We start from the raw sequence: 16,968 nt of genomic DNA on the forward strand, positions 1-16,968 counted from the left end.
GCTTCTCCCAAACAGTGCTACAGTGCTGCACCCATTGAACACACTGTTGCAGACAGGAGCAAAGTTGGAATGGTCAGAAAGATGTGAAAAAGCATTCAAGGAAACAAAGAGACTAATAACATCAGATGAACTACACACCCATTTTGACCCATCCCTGCCCATCTGATTGGTGCATCCCTTTATGGTATGAGAGCCTTTTTGTCACTGACTATGAAAGATGGATCTGAACGTCTGATTGCATTTGCTTCAAAATCACTGACAAGGGCAGAACGCAACTAAGCGCAGATCGACTGAGAGTACCTTAGTTTAGTATAGGAGATAAAGAAGTTCCACCTCTACCTCTATGGACAAAAGTTTACGCTAGTGATGGATCAATAGCCCCTTGTGTCCATTTTCAATCCTAGGAAGGAAATTCCAGTGATGACTGCCACCTAGTTACAATGTTGAGCACTGTTCCTAGGAGCCCACTCTTACGCTATCAAGTTCAAGGGTACCAAACAACACAGCAATGTTAATGGCTTGTCACATTTTCCACTACTGGCAACTGAAGAAGGGAAGTACTGTGACCCAGCAGAAATGTTCCACACAGCGGTGGTGGACCAGTTGCTGCTAACAAATTCTGAAATACAAAGGGAAATAAGGAATGACCTGACATTGTCAAAGTCTATGAGATCACGATGCAAGGATGGCCAGCCCATGTTAACCCTACATTTCCAGAGTTCTCAGTGAGACGGGACCAACTGTCGGTATGTCAAAGAACGGTGATGTGTGGATCTCATGTTGTGGTTCCCTCTGAACTGCGTACCAGAGTGTTAGAGAATCTGCATGAAGGATACCTGGGTATAGTCAAGATGAAGAGTCTCACCCGGAGCTACGTGTGATGGCCAGGAATAGATAAGCAGACTGAAAACTTAGCCAAAAGCTGTTCGGGATGCCACAAACTTCAAAATGAGTCTCCCAGAGGCACTGTTTCACCTTCAGGAATGGCCGTCTTCACTATGACAAAGAGTACATATTGACTTGCTGGCCCATTCATGGGCTCTGTGTTTCTGATTGCTGTGGATGCTCATTCAAAGTAGATGGAGTTTCACCAATGAAGGCATCCACCAAAGACTGTCTCCACTCTGACGACTATCTTCACCAAAACAAGTTGTAAGTGAAAACAGACCACAATACATGACTGTTCATGGAGAAAAATGGGATCAGATATTTCAAGTCAGCCCCTCGCCACCCAGCAATGAATGGGTTAGCTGAAAGGTTTATCCAAACCTTCAAGAAGTCCACTAAAGTTATGGACAAGAAGGACAGCACAAGGTGCAAAATTTCCTTTTTGTGTATCAGAACTCTGTTCATGTGACAACAAATCAAAAACCTGCAATGCTGTTCACGAGCAGGAGTTCGAGATCTTACGTACATCTGAAGCGAGATTCCTAAATTACTTTTCCAATTTATAAAGTTTAACAGTGCACAGACTTTTATGTATATTTTTATCTTCTCTTCTTAAGCGAATATGTCTTTTTTTTCTAATTATCCATTATCATTCATCAGCTTTTTTCTTTGGTAGTTGGTAGGGGGTTGACTTTTTTTATATAAAAAATTTCTTTTATGATGTATGACTTATCTTTAAATTTTTGATTACAGAGTGGTATACCTTTATGTGTTGTGCTATAACATTTTGATCAATTTTATTACAATATATGAATGTACACAAGTTATGTTGAGATGTATCTATGTGTTGCACTCTGTAAATCTTGTTTTTTTTCTGAATAAAAATATTGTAAAAAAAAACGAGATTTACGGAGGGAAGTGCATGTCGTCATGTGGAAAGTGACAATGAAGGATGAGAAGCAGTAATATAGCTGCACTGAAGGGAGGCAAGACGCTTATCCCTATGGTGAACCAATGTCCAAACAAGAGAAAATCTTCAGAGGCTGGAAATCCGAGCAACACACACAAAATGCTGGAGGAACTCAGCAAGCCAGGCAGCATCGATGGAAAAAAATACTGTCAACATTTCGGGCTGAGACCATTCGGCAGGACCGGAGAAAAAAAAATGAGTAAATTTAAAAGGTGAGGGGAGAGGAGAGAGAAGCAGAAGGTGATAGGTGAAACTGGGAGGGGGAGGGATGGAGTAAAGCGCTGGGAGTTTGATTGGCACAAACACAAGAAAATCTTACTTCCATGGCCTTCTGTCTTCGCCTATTAGATTATCCCATCTCCAGCCCTGTAACTCTTTCACCAATCAACTTCCTAGTCATTCAGTAGTCTCATGGCCTGGGGAGAAAAAGTTGTTTCCCCATCCTAACAGTCCTTGTTCTAGTGCTACGGTATCTCCAGCCTGATGGTAGGATGTCAAGGAGATTGTTGGGTGGATGGGAGGGATCATTGACAATGCCATGGGTCCTGCATATGCTGTACTCCTGGTAAATATTTCAAATGAGTGGAAGAGAGACCCTAATAATCTTTTCAGTAGTCCTCACATTCCTTTGTATGGTTTTGCAGTCAGATGTCTTGCAATTCCTGTATCAGACGGTGATGCAGCTGGTCAGGACGCTCTCAATGTAAAAATTATTTAAAGTAGGGACAGGGGATGGGAGGGTGTGAAGGTTTGAAACTTTGCTCACTGCAGTCTCCTCAGGAAGTGGAGGCACCGCTGTGCTTTCTTGCCCAAAGAGGTGGTATTAAGGGACCAGATAAGATCATCCATAATGTACATTCATAAAAACTTAGAGCTCCCCCATGGACGTGCAGTGAAGAATGGTCAGGCTGCACACTCCAATCATGTTGTTGACATTGAGACCCAAGTTGTTGTGCTGGCATCATTCAACCAGCCGCTCTAGCTCCTCACTGCACACCGTCTCAATGTCATTGTTGATGAGGCAAACCACTGTTGTGTCACCAGTGAAGCCGATGATTTGGTTTGAACTGGAGCTAATGGAATAGTCACGTGCCAGCGGAGTGAACAACAGTGAGATGAGCACTCAGCCCCGGGGCTGACAGTGTTCAGTGTGATGGAGCTAGAGATGTTGCAGCCAACACAGACTGACTGGGGTCTTCCTGTCAAGGAGTCCAAGATCCAGTTACAGAGAGAGGCGTTGAGACACAACAAGGACAGTTAATCTTCCAGACTCTGAGGAATAATCATATTAAACACTGAGCTGAATTTGATAAACCGCATCCTGATGTATGAGGCACAATTTTTCAGGTGGGACATGACCAAGTGGAGGGCAAAGGCTATAGCATCATCAGTGGAACAATTTGAGTGATAATTGAGCTGGAAAGAGTCCAATGTTGCAGGAATATGGGACGATGCAATCCATAACCAACTATTCAAAGCACTCCATTATTGTTGAGGACAGTAGTCATTAAGACAGGTTATTATAACCCTCTTAAGCACTGGGATGATGGTGGCTGCCTTGGAACCTACGGGAATAGTGGACTGTTCCAAGGAGATGTTGAAGATATCTGTTAGGATCTGTGTTGCACAGTCCCTCAACACCCAACCAGGTATTTTATCAGGTATTCGAAAGTCTTAACAAGTCTGAAGATAGCAGTTTTAGAGAAGGAGCTTTGGCCAAGCATGGGCTCATTCTTTGCAAGTTCAAGACCAGCTTTGGGCACGTCCTGAGAATAGCTGTCTGCACCCATCTAAGCAGATATATAACCACATTCTCTATCTGTCGCTTTTGGTCCTCGGGTTTCGATTTTGCTGCACTCCATTCTCAGCAGCAGGGAAATAATCAGAAGCAAAGAATGATCTCATGGAAGACGTAGTTGAAGAGGAGGCTTGAGTATGGTAGAGGAAGCAGAATAAGACTGGAGTGGTGTGTATCTCCCTGGAGATAAAATCAGAGAAAGAGCGGGCATGTTAAGTGAACACAATTACCCTTACATGAGGGAAAATGGCACTGAAATGAGTGGAGACTTTTTTTCTAAGAAAATAAATTTGCAAAGCTAAAAAGACTAAACTGGGAATGAGTACTGACATGAGCAATGAGCTTCAAGTGGAATTAGCAACCAGAGCTGAATTATTGTGTTGGGATGGTGACAGATGCTGGCTAGATGCCACAGCTGGCTCTGGAAAGTGAAGCCGTGCCAGGATTGACAATAAAACCTAGGCTGGAAGTTGCAGTGCCAGTGAATGATGAGCCAAGCAGCAGTTCTGTTGACAAAAGGTGAGCCAGTAACTGGCTTGGGTTGAACCCTGAGCCAAAGGTCTGGAATTGTCAGGGGAGCAGCAATAGTCATGGAGGCTAAACTAATGGTTTGTGCATACTCAGGCAGAAGCTGAACAGTTGCTGGAAATTTGGGCAACAATTAAACTCTAAACCATAGAAATACTGAAGCAGACAATTCTATTTGGTCCAATAGGAACTGATAATTTTATTAGAAAAAGCCTAATTTAACTTTTACAATTCTGGCCAATCTTTACACAGCCTAGAAACCCTTCCGATTCTTATCCTAAATTACTAAAATGCTCATTTATAAGAACACCAGGCAAGGTAACAAATAAAAGAATTGTGAATATAAATAGGAGAATTCACAGTTTTTCACAAAGGTGTGCATTTAGCAGCAGATTGTAAGATGCTTTTACATTGTGGATTCAAAGTTTTGTAAATATGTGATCACTAAATGTGACCAGGCCCTTTGTTCAAGGAAAGCGAATTGCTGGATCTGGGCTCTCTGCATGAAGGACAAGCATGTAAATGAAGGAGGCTAAGCATGATTAGTGAAATCAAACTGGTATTCGTCCTTCTTTTGATATCCTGGTTAAATCCTGTTACCCTATTCCGGCAGGTGGTAAAAGTGGGCTCACTCACCTCTCCTCTGACCCTCAACACAGGTGCCCCTCAGGGCTGTGTACTAAGCCCCCTCCTTTACTCTCGGTATACCCATGACTGTGTCACCACCCACAGTTCCAATTTGCTAATTAAATTTGCTGATGACACTACACTGATTGGCCTCATCTCAGATAATAATGAGGCAGCCTACAGAGAGGAAGTCATCATCCTAACACAGTGGTGTCAAGAAAACAATCTCTCCCTCAACGTCGCAAAACAAAGGGACTGGTTGTGGACTACAGGAGAAATGGAGACAGGCTAACCCCTATAGACATCAATGGATCTGGGGTTGACAGGGTGAACAGCTTTATGTTCCTCGGCCTAAACATCACTGAAGATCTCACGTGGTCTGTACATACTAGCTGTGTGGTGAAAAATGCACAACAGTGTCTCTTTCACCTCAGACAGTTGAAGAAGTTTAGTATGGCCCCCCAAATTCTAAGAACTTTCTATGATTGAGAGCATCCTGACTGGCTGCATCACTGCCTGGTATGGGAAGTGTACTCAACTGTACTCAATCGCAGGACTCTGTAGAAAATGGAGCGGACAGCCCAGCACATCTGTAGATGTGAACTTCTCACTATTCAGGAAATTTACAAAGACAGGTGTGTAAAAAGGGCCCAAAGGATCATTGAGGACTTGAGTCACCACAACCACAAACTGTTCCAGTTGCTACCATCCAGGAAATGGTACTGCAGCATAAAAGCCGGAACCAACAGGCTCTTGGGACAACTTCTTCCAGCAGGCCATCAGACTGCTTAATTCATGCTGATGCTATTGTATTTCTATGTGATATTGACTATCCTGTTGTACATAATATTTATTATAAATCACTACAATTGCACATTGCATATTCGAATGGAAACATAATGTAAAGATTTTTACTCCTCATGTATTTGCAAGATGTAAGTAATAAAGTCAATTCCATTCCAGTCAACTCAATTCAAATTTTGTGGTGTAAGTAAGGCTGCTGAATAGTGTGGCCTCAATGACTGAAGCCAGTCATCCTTGAAGTGTTAATACCTGTTTCAATGTAAATTAAACTGAATGGCATTGCAAGGTCATATTTGGGGAAGTGGTACCATTCACCTTGCCCCAGCATGCCTTTTTTAACCTTTTCTAACCTTTTCATTGTTTGTTTCACCTTCCTAGCCACCATATCTGCCAACACATTGATCATCAAGCCCACTTTGAACCATTCCCTGACCTCTCTAATCACTTCCTCAATCTCCCAGTTCATCAGTTTGACCCACCTCTTATTCTCCAATCCCTTAAATTTCCTCCAGAATATTCCTCAATTGCTTCCATAGCTGAGCCATCTCCAGTAACCCCCCCCCCCCCCACTCCCTGGCATGCTGCTGATGGTAACCCTCTTTTCCCCAATTCCTTCCTATTATTCCTTACTACCCACCTAAAACCACGTTTTTAGTCTTCACCAATGTTCACTCCTTGACTCTCTGATCTTAATCTACTTCCTTGACACTTCAAAATGGCAAATATTTACCTAAAACCATGTTCCTGGTGTTCACCAATGTTCACTCCTTAACCCTCTATTCTCAATCTACTTCCTCAAAACTTCAAAATAGAAAATATTTGCAGTGATTGTGTTGCCTAGTGCCTATCCAGCTACAGGCAAATAAGCCAGAACTCAGGGCCTTGTAAGAAAGCTGCTGCAAGCCCCAAACATACACTATTTAATGCACAATTTTATATGCAGATTTTATGACCCTTTTCTGGCAACAATTTTCAAGCCACTTGATGCACCATCAATAACTCACTCTGAGACGTAAAAGCGAGGTATCGGCTTTTATTGACTGGAAGAAGGAACAAGCAGTGAGTGACCACCATACTACATCCTGGAGACTGAGAGGCCGGGCTCAGACCTCCATCACCTTTATACAGGGGTCTGTGGGAGGAGCCACAGGAGCAGTCATCAGGGGGCGTGTCCAGACAGGTATATGTAGTTCACCACACCACTAGAACCATTGAAGCAGCATAAAAGAACAACTTTGTTCCACTAGCCATAGTTTTCAGACTTTCAGGTGAAAATGTGCCAAGTTTTCTTCACATCTTTCAGAAGTTTGTACACTGCCAGATGTGTTGAGGCCTGCATTCTGAACCTTTATAAGAAGTTCAGAAGTTCACTGCATGCAAACATGCTCTACACACAACAATTGTAAAGGCTGTGTAGCCAAGAAACTAAATGGGCAACAGATTAAGAGTGAGTGAAGCAGCGATGATGAGAGTGAACTCACACATCAATCAATTCACTAGTCAAATTAAACTGAACAGATGAATAGACATTCCAGCAGAACTTTCATCGTGCTTCCATCTAGAATTCAACTCGAACAGCATTTAAGAGAACAAAGGGTAAGGTATTCATTTTTCCCTGAGGAATCACAGGTCACTTCGAAGGATTCGGAAGGGAATGCCAGTTATTATCACAGCTTGTAGTATAAAGTAGGCATACAATCTGCAACAGAAGTGACAATTCACTTCAAACCGTAAGTAGGGAAACAACAATATTCTTGGTTTTCTTGTTGATCATGATATGTCAAGCATGGAATGAAGGACCCACCTGGATCTTAGTTTTTTTTTTCCTTTTCATGCATGAAATTCAGTATCCTGTTTCACGGAGCTGACAAATGTATCTTGTGCGTAACCAGACCAATTATCTTACCCCCTTGAGTGGCATAATCGTAAGTAAATAAGATACTGAGCAAATCCTTTTTTGACTAAGTAACATTATTGTGACTTTTCTTATCTTTGGCTTTCCTCGTCTAGACTTAGTACTTCATCTTTAACCAACTTTGCTCTTTGATTTTTAAAACTTATAGATTTTTATGTCTTTGCACTGTTCTTCTCCCATAAAACAACAAATTTCATGTCATAAGCACTGATAATAAATCTTGTTCTGATGACACCAACTCAATTGACTTGTATCTTATGAGCCGAAAGGAATTGGTATCAGGCTGTCACAATCCCTTTAAGTGAAAACAGAAAATGCTGGAAATAATAACTCAGGCCTGAGGAGCTCTTAGAAGTTATTGTTACAAAGATGACCATGGGGTGCACTAAATGATTCAAGAATATTTCAAGGATGTTCAATTTCCAACACAGCACTTACTGTTGAAATTTTTGCCCACACATTCCATACCACAGTGAGCTGCCTGCGCTCACTGTCCATGTTCAATGTTCTTGACCTATTTCCTATTGGCAATGTCCTTACTGAAAACATCCTGATGAAGTCCTTGGTGAAGTCCTCTATTACGTGACAGGACAAGAACCAGACCAGTCCCAGGAAATCTGAATAAGTCATTAACAACTATTAGAGCCTTGATAAGTGTGTAGAACATTTGAGAATGAGCCTGGCATTCAAACCCTTTCAAAAGTGTTAAATTTTAAAGGACTAAAATAAATACAATACACTTAAAACAGAAAAAGTATTTAATTTAAAATGTAACTTGGTTTTCATGACTTTATGTGTTTGCATTTATTTCACCTATTCAAAGCTTGGTTCAGCAAGCAGATTCTCTAACACAAGTGCAGAGTGATGGCCCTACCATTTTCTGTACAAGGAAAACATGTGCTGTGCAACTGCTTGCCCACATGGAAATCCTGAGAGACACTGAGATTTCCCTGGCATTCCTAGAAAAGATTTCAAGATAATTTAAAGAAGGTGCTCATTCTTAATAACTGAATTGTTCATTTCAGGAAACAGGCCTGTAAATAACTATTTTTTCGTTGCAGGTGATTCTTAGGGGTGTGTACCCTGGGTGCAGCTCACAATGTCTCTCTCTGGGTACAACTGCAACAAACCTGTGAGGGAATCTAAAGCAGGCCTAGATCTTATAGGCTTGTGTAAGAGTGGCCCGGGTCAGGCTAAGGGGCATTTTCAAACTGCTTCGTATCAAGGAGGACATTTATGACATTGTATGCCTGTGTTGATTGGGCATTGTGTATCTCTTACATGCCATTACTGATTTTCCATCCTTTCCAAAGGTGTGACTGCATTTCCTTCCTGCTAAGGAAAGTTGAAAAGAAACTCCAGATGCTGAGAATACTCAGCAGGTCAAGCTGCACCTGTGGGAAGAGAAACACAGTTCGAGTTACAGGCCATTTAGTCAAATCTGACAATATTGTTTACATTAGCCAACCAACCTCACATCTGAGAACTGAGTGTGTCAGTGGGTTAATCGATCATAGTAAATTTTATGGAGTTTGTTTAAATGGTAAATCTGAGGAGAATTGAGGGAATTAGGAGGAGAATAAAATAAGATACCTATGTGTATATATATATTGCTTAGTATGTGTTTAGTGGACCGAAGGGTTGCTTCCATGTTGCCTGAATCTTTATTAATCACATTTCTTTCCCCATTTCCAGCAACTTTCCTCATTCACTTACCAGAGTCAATTTACTGATCAACTAGCACATCTTTGGCATTTGGGAGGAAACCACAACATCAGGAAGAACCAGGAAGAACAAGCAAACTCCATCCAGACAGCTGCAGAGCTCTAAGCAGGCTAAGTCATAGAAATGAATAAATATACTCTGCCACTATTTCAGAACAGGCCCAAGGGGTTGATTGATCTATCCCTGCTCTTTATTTGTATATTTGCATGTTCATATGCAAAGCATGTCAGTTGCTTTTTTTTTTGCACTAACAGGTTTACAGGATGGTTCAAAAACCCAAAGACAAGATGCCATCATTGATGGAAGAAAGGCAGATTTTGCTGAGGTTAACTTTTTGGTCAAGAGAAGGCAAAATCCCACAATGCACTGTGTAAAATAGCAAATAGTGTTTCATTATTCTCAGACATAATAACAGTGCTAACTCTCTGTACTACACAGCAAAGACCAGCTTTAATCCAGCAATCTAAAGATCTTTGTGGACTTTGAAGTCTCAGTTTTTGTTACATTTGATATTCTATTATAAATTCCGTTCCAAACGATGTTGACACTGGTAATGAATATACAGGTCAGAATAATTTAACATTCTCCACTGAATTAGCCTCAATAGACAAACTAATTATTTTCTAGAAACCATAATTATTTTCCAGCAGTCTTCAATAAAGCAATGATGTGCTTATGGGAGCATAATGTATTTTATTAAGGTATAGTGTTGGAAATGATTCAATTAAAAATCAAAAAAGGGCCATAATTTTCCCTGTGAGTATAGTACTGCTGTTCAATCATATCTTCTTCCCAATGAGTATTGAATTAGTTTTCTATTGTACAGTGTATCTTCCCTCTCTATTTATCATATTTATTCTGTATGGGTAAAACATGAATACGATAAAGATGTATTTTGATATTTTTGACAGATGGTCTCAAATTTTTAAGACATTGTAAGTATAATTTTTCAATGCCTTGTGCTAGTTATATATGAGGTTGCATGCTAATATAGAAGACTAATTTACAACCTTTTAACACATTGTTATCAAAACCTTAATTGTGATAGATCACTGTCAGATCACAGGTCTGGTAAAGGGGCATCATCACTATTTCTGAAGGAAATTTGGATATCTTGGCACAGGCATTTTCTTTAGCTTTTATTTAATAAACACTATTTTGTAAAATGATGATGTATCATCATAGATCTAACTAATGAACATAATAACATAACATAATAAATGATATGGTGTGATCACAGTATGAAGATGGTGACTTTCAGTACAACACACAAATATACTGGGGAGCATGTTTTTGAGCAGACTTTGTGTTGCAGCACACTCCCACATATGACATCCAATGAAAAGCCATTTCTCAGATGATCAGAGAGCTTTGTATAGAACAAGACCTTTCAAGATGCAATTGGCAGCTTCAGACCTAGAGCAGCACTTAGTCATTGATTCTCCCCCACCCCTTCCCCCTCTCCTCGACTACTTTCAGGCTGAAGGGAGGGCTGGATTTTCAATCTATACTTAAAATCCTGGCTTTCCATCTGGGTCACTGGGTAAAGGCTGACAGACGTGCTTAGGTCTGCTGGCTTTAAACTCAGAGATAAGAACCAGCAAGTCTATCAACAACTAAGTAGAATGCATTCAAATCTGGTCAGCTTTTTGCTTTTTCAGTACTTTTATAATAAAAACTCTGGAGGACTGCAGTCTTAAACAGATGCTAAACAAAGCAAAATGCAGTCACATCCATGGCATTGGTACATTAATTTTATAATAAATGATATTATTAGGCAAATACTTTGGTGGCACACAGTAAGAATATTGCCTTGAACAGAGCCAAGAGAGTTATATCTTGACATCCATTTATCCTGATTTATTATTTTTATTGCCTGTGGCCCTGCTAGCACTTAACTCACCACTTCAAAAGAAAAAAAATCAAAACAGAAAATAATTAAAGAAAAGCAATGAAAGAATAAAGGAAGAGAAAATGTCAAAGGGGGGAAAGCAGTGCAAGTATATTACAGAAACTGTGAAAGGAAAAATCCTGGTAAGAATTTACAACAGCAGAAATGGAAAGAGCAACACAAAGCTACTTCACCTTCATCAATAATACTCTGCTGTGTTATATTTATTTCTGCCCTCAGTTTGCATAATTCATTTCAATCTTCACTTATGTGTGCAATAAAAATATACAAGGCTAATATATAGGTCCTAAGCATATAGGTGAAGTTCTTCATAAGGAGGATAGTTCTGGGGAATAGACGGAGCTAGACATTACTGATAGAATCAGGAAAGCATAAAAGAAAAGAAAATGGCTTTGTTTTCCCAATGATAATGGAAATATCTTGAAATATCTCTCCTAACCCTATCCCAGCACTATTACTGCAAAGACTGCAATGATGGAAGGAGATGACCATCTCCACAATCTTAAGACAATCTTGTAGATTCGCCAACAAGGTGAACAGAGCAAGGTTAAGCAAAGAAATTATTTCAGGGATAGAGATAGCTGGACATGTAAAGAGCTCTTTGGATCTATGCATAGTGGCAGAGAGCGATGGGTACCAAGGGTTTTAGGAAACCTGAATTGGTTAATTGTAGTTTAATGAGAAATTTTAATCATTTAGTGTTCCTAAGGGTTTCTTGAGCAACTTGATCTTTGTAATTCAGTCTCCTGGTGCTTTCTGTTGAAGCTTGTTAAGTGTATTTCATGTTTCTTGCATTATTTAAATTGACACCTGATTAGCTCTAATCACAGGGTCCTAGCTTTGAGAATGTTTCTTCTTGTGGTGTCAGTTGGCCAAGCCACAGATGCTCTTTTGGAATTATTATGAGTAAACTTTCATCACCATCTCTACATTGGAGTCTATCATTCTTCCACCTTTGGGTTCTGATGATGCCAGCTCTCTCTCTCGAGAGAGAAGGACCCCGCCAGTGCAGGTTGAACAGTGGTTGGCTTTAGGTGAGAATGTCACAGTGTGAGATTCTCAAGTTTATGTCTCGAGTGTCTCTGGTCTACGTTCTGAGTTTTTCCAGCTTGGGGGGTCCTGTGACTCTGATCTGCATAACAATTGAGTGCTTTGAGCAAGGTTAACAGTAAGGTTTGCTTGATTCAACAAAATCAGCTTTCTAACCAATAGTGTAAAATTTGGAAGAACTTGCCCTTTACTGATGTTGTTCCTTGAAAGTAATGGTATGGTTTTGTTAAAGTCAAATCAATGTTTGCAAGGGCATTATCTGGAACAATTGAATTAGTTTACATGCCAACAACTGCAGTGGGATGGACTAACTGTTTACAATACATAATCCCTGTCTGCCTGTTCTGATGAGTGATGCTAATGGTAGCAAATGTTCCAGAACACAAGCGTCACCTGAAACAGTAATTTGTGTTTGCAACCCTGAAGAGACTGATCCCTGGCTGGAGTGTGGAAACACACAAGTAAAGTAACCCTACCAAGAGTAAGCTACCTTATATTTAACCTCTTGATGAAAAAAATGGTACAGGCTGTAAAAAATTTAACTTTCAGGTAGCAAATAAAACAGATCCACAGGGAGCCAGCTGACTCAGTAATAAGAAGAACCTATCTATGCTGTCTAAATCTGTAAAACAGAGTTTAACCTTCTGTATCCTAATTACCTCTGGTAAAATAGTGAAGAGTAAACACCGTGAGCAAGATCCTTCAACGATCCTTTGCTAGGTTTCAAGTTTCATATTTTCAAGGACTCAAATTTTCAGGTCTCGAGGTAGTTTCTAAGCATCCAAGGTTCTAGGGTTATAAAGATACTCAAGATCATCTAGGTTCTCAGGGTTGTCAAGGATGTCGGGGGGGGGGGGTGTTCTCCAACAGCCCTCCAGGTCTTCCAAGGATTTTAAGGTTTCCAAGAATTTTACAATATTTCTAAGGGTTTTTCAATGTTCTTCCTGTCTCAAGGTCCCTAAGTCCCTCTTGAGTTCCTTAGGTCTCCCAATTTGTCCCTGGAGCTCAAATTTTCAAGTCTCCATGGGCCATCAGGTACCAGGTGGGACTGTAATGAGTTCTTCAGGTCTGTATGAGGTGCCAGAGAGCATTGGGTGCAGAGGTTTTTAAGAGCACCTGAATTGATTAATTGCTATTCAAAGAGAGTGGTTAATCATTTACAGTTTCTTGGGTGGCTTGCTCTCCTGTTGTTTCCGGTTTGTGTATTAAGTTTATTTAGATAGACTCTGGAACTTTGCTGCATCAGATCCATGATAACAATTATTTTGTACTCATTTACATTTGTGTACTGGAAATAATATTAAACAATCTTGAATTGAGGGGTGAATTAGAGTGGCGGGCAAATGAAAGCTCCTTGTCACAAGTGCTTCATAAGCAACATTCCCTCTAGTTTAGTTTTTATAGTTGTGCAGACCAACCATTGCTCTGATTTTATACGGCTTGAAAGCTCTACATGCTTTACTTGTAATATGCATACTGTGAGTATCTATAATGAAAAATGAAAGATCACATACATTTGATTTTAATATTTAATTGAAGGGTATAATGAAATACATTACAGCAAAGAAAAACTTTCACATTTTGTAAACTTTTCCCCAATGGTCTTTATTACAAATCTGTTGTCTATAAACCTAAGAGGTACAGCAGATGCTGAGAATCTAGAGCAATACTCACAATGTGCCAGAGGAGCTCAGCAGGTCAGGCAGAATCTATGGATGGCAATAAACAGTCGATGTTTCTGGCCGAAACCTTCCTCAGGGCCATCCATTGTCTATAAATATTGTTCAGATTAATTTTACATCCAGATGAAAGATATGTCTTAATCCTCATTAGATCATCCAAATGTCCTACTTCTAGTCTCAAGTCAAGTCAAGTCAACTTTTATTGTCATTTCGACCATAACTGCTGGTACAGTGCATAGTAAAAAATGAGACGATGTTTTTCAGGACCATGGTGTTACATGACATAGTATAAAAACTAGACTGAACTACGTAATAAAAAAAAACAACACAGAGAAAGCTACACTAGACTACAGACCTACACTGGACTGCATAAAGTGCACACAAAAAATGCAGGCATTACAATAAATAATAAACAGGACAGTAGGGCAAGGTATCAGTCCAAGCTTCGGGTATTGAGGAGTCTGATAGCTTAGGGGAAGAAACTGTTACATAGTCTGGTCGTGAGAGCCCGAATGCTTTGGAGCCTTTTCCCAGATGGCAGGAGGGAGAAGAAATTGTATGAGGGGTGCATGGGGTCCTTCATAATGCTGTTTCCTTTGCGGATGCAGTGTGTAGTGTAAATGTCCGTGATGGCAGGAAGAGAGACCCCGATGATCTTCTCAGCTGACCTCACTATCCGCTGCAGGGTCTTGTGATCGGAGATGGTGCAATTTCTGAACCAGGCAGTGATGCAGTTGCTCAGGATGCTCTCAATACAACCCCTGTAGAATGTGGTGAGGATGGGGGGTGGGAGATGGACTTCCCTCAGCCTTCGCAAAAAGTAGAGATGCTGCTGGGCTTTCTTTGCTATGGAACTGGTGTTGAGGGACCAGGTGAGATTCTCCGTCAGGTGAACACCAAGAAATTTGGTGCTGTTTACGATCTCTACCGAGGAGCCGTCGATGTTCAGCGGGGAGTGGTTGCTCCGTGCCCTCCTGAAGTCAACAACCATCTCTTTTGTTTTGTTCACATTAAGAGACAGGTTGCTGGCTCTGCACCAGTCCGTTAGCCACTGCACCTCCTCTCTGTAAGCTGACTCGTCGTTCTTGCTGATGAGACCCACCACGGTCGTGTCATCAGTGAACTTGATGATATGGTTCAAGCTGTGTGTTGCAGCACAGTCGTGGGTCAGTAGAATGAACAGCAGTGGACTGAGCACACGGCCCTGGGGAGCCCCCATGCTCAGTGTGATGGTGTTGGACATGCTGCTCCCGATCCGGACTGACTGAGATCTCCCAGTCAGGAAGTCTAGGATCCAGTTGCAGAAGGAGGTGTTCAAGCCCAGTAGGCTCAGCTTTCCAATCAGTTTCTGAGGGATGATTATGTTGAATGCTGAACTGAAGTCTATGAACAGCATCCGAACGTGTGTGTCTTTTTTGTCCAGGTGGGTTAGGGCCAGGTGGAGGGTGGTGGCAATGGCGTCATCTGTTGAGCGGTTGGGACGGTACGCAAATTGCAGTGGGTCCAGTAAGGGGGGCAGCAGGGTTTTGATGACGAGCCTCATGACGAGCCTCTCGAAACACTTCAGTCAGTTTCTGGGTTTACATTTGATTGAATTCGTAAGTCTTAATCCACATTCACAGTCAGCACTAGAAGCTTGAAATGTTCCATCGATGTCAACTGGAATTGTCAATTCTTCAAATTCTTCATTTCTATGCATGTCGTTCAACGTATCAGACAATGCCTTAATTGAACCAATCTTGCCTTTCTCATAAACAACAAATTTGAAATCACAGTATTGCTGTGTTATTTTTGAGGTAGCACTTTTGTCATAGTTTGAATAGTAATGGAGTATTTATTTGTCAGTCGTACAACATTCTTTTTCCAAATTCAAAATTAGTTGCATTTTCAATAGCAACAAGGTCAAAAGCTTGCCATTCTCTTAACAGTCTTTAAGCAGAACTTTCACTTCATTACTCCAATAAATGGTATCATCAAGGTACTATGACCAAAACTTGTTAATATTTGCTTTTGCATACTGCAATGTTTCAGTTTACAAAGAGATGCCAGATTTTCTAAAACATCATTAAGGACGGTTAATGCTACTTGATATTGTGAAGTGGTCAAGATCTTCAGGCTGTTGTTGCTGATAGGCTTGTTACATTCATTAACTTACACTTTGCAATTGGATGAAAACTTCTTAATTCCTCATTAAAGCAGTAACAGAAAATGTCTTGACAGCCATCCAATTTAAAATTATGTTAACATTATATAAAAGAAATTCCAGCTGCAAAAATTCCAAAGGCTATGTGTATGGGAGAATTTCAGTTACTGTGTGGCCACGGAATTGTGCATGAAGAGGGAACATTGTTGACAAAACAATCACCCAATCTGCATTTGGTTTCTCCAATGTATAGGAGACAATGCTGTGAACACTGAATAAAGTAACTAGAAGTATAAGTGAATTGTTGCTTCGTCTGGAAGATGGTGGGAAGGACAGGGATGAAAAGTCAGATGTTGTTCTTGTGTTAGCCTGGGAAACTGTCATAAAAATAAGGAATTGTTAGTGGGCCCATTCAACTGATTCTAGCTGCCATTTTTAACATTTGGTTTCACTTTATCAGAGGTATTCCTTTGTTCTAACCTCTATTTCTCACCACTTCTCCTATAAGAACATAACAATTAGGAGCAGGAGTAAGCCATGTGACCTGTCAAGCCTACTCTGCCATTCAGTAAGATTATGGCTGATCTGGCCATGGACTCATCTCCACCTACCTGCCTTTTCCCCATAACCCTTAATTCCCCTACTATGCAAAAATATATCCAAACTTGTCTTAAGTATATTTACTGAGGTAGCCTCAATTGTTTCATTATGCAGAGAATTCCACAGATTCACTACTCTCTTAGAAAAGCAGTCCCTCCTCATCTCCATCCTGTCTACTCCCCTGAGTCGTGAGGCTATGTCCCCTAGTTCTAATCTCACCTACCAGTGGAAACAACTTTCTCACCTCTATCTTATCTATCCCTTTCATAATTTCATAAGATCTCGTCTCATCCTTCTGAATTCCAGTGAGTACAGTCCCAGGCTAC

This window comes from Hemitrygon akajei, chromosome 7 (genome assembly GCF_048418815.1).
Source record: "Hemitrygon akajei chromosome 7, sHemAka1.3, whole genome shotgun sequence".
NCBI lineage: Eukaryota > Metazoa > Chordata > Chondrichthyes > Myliobatiformes > Dasyatidae > Hemitrygon > Hemitrygon akajei.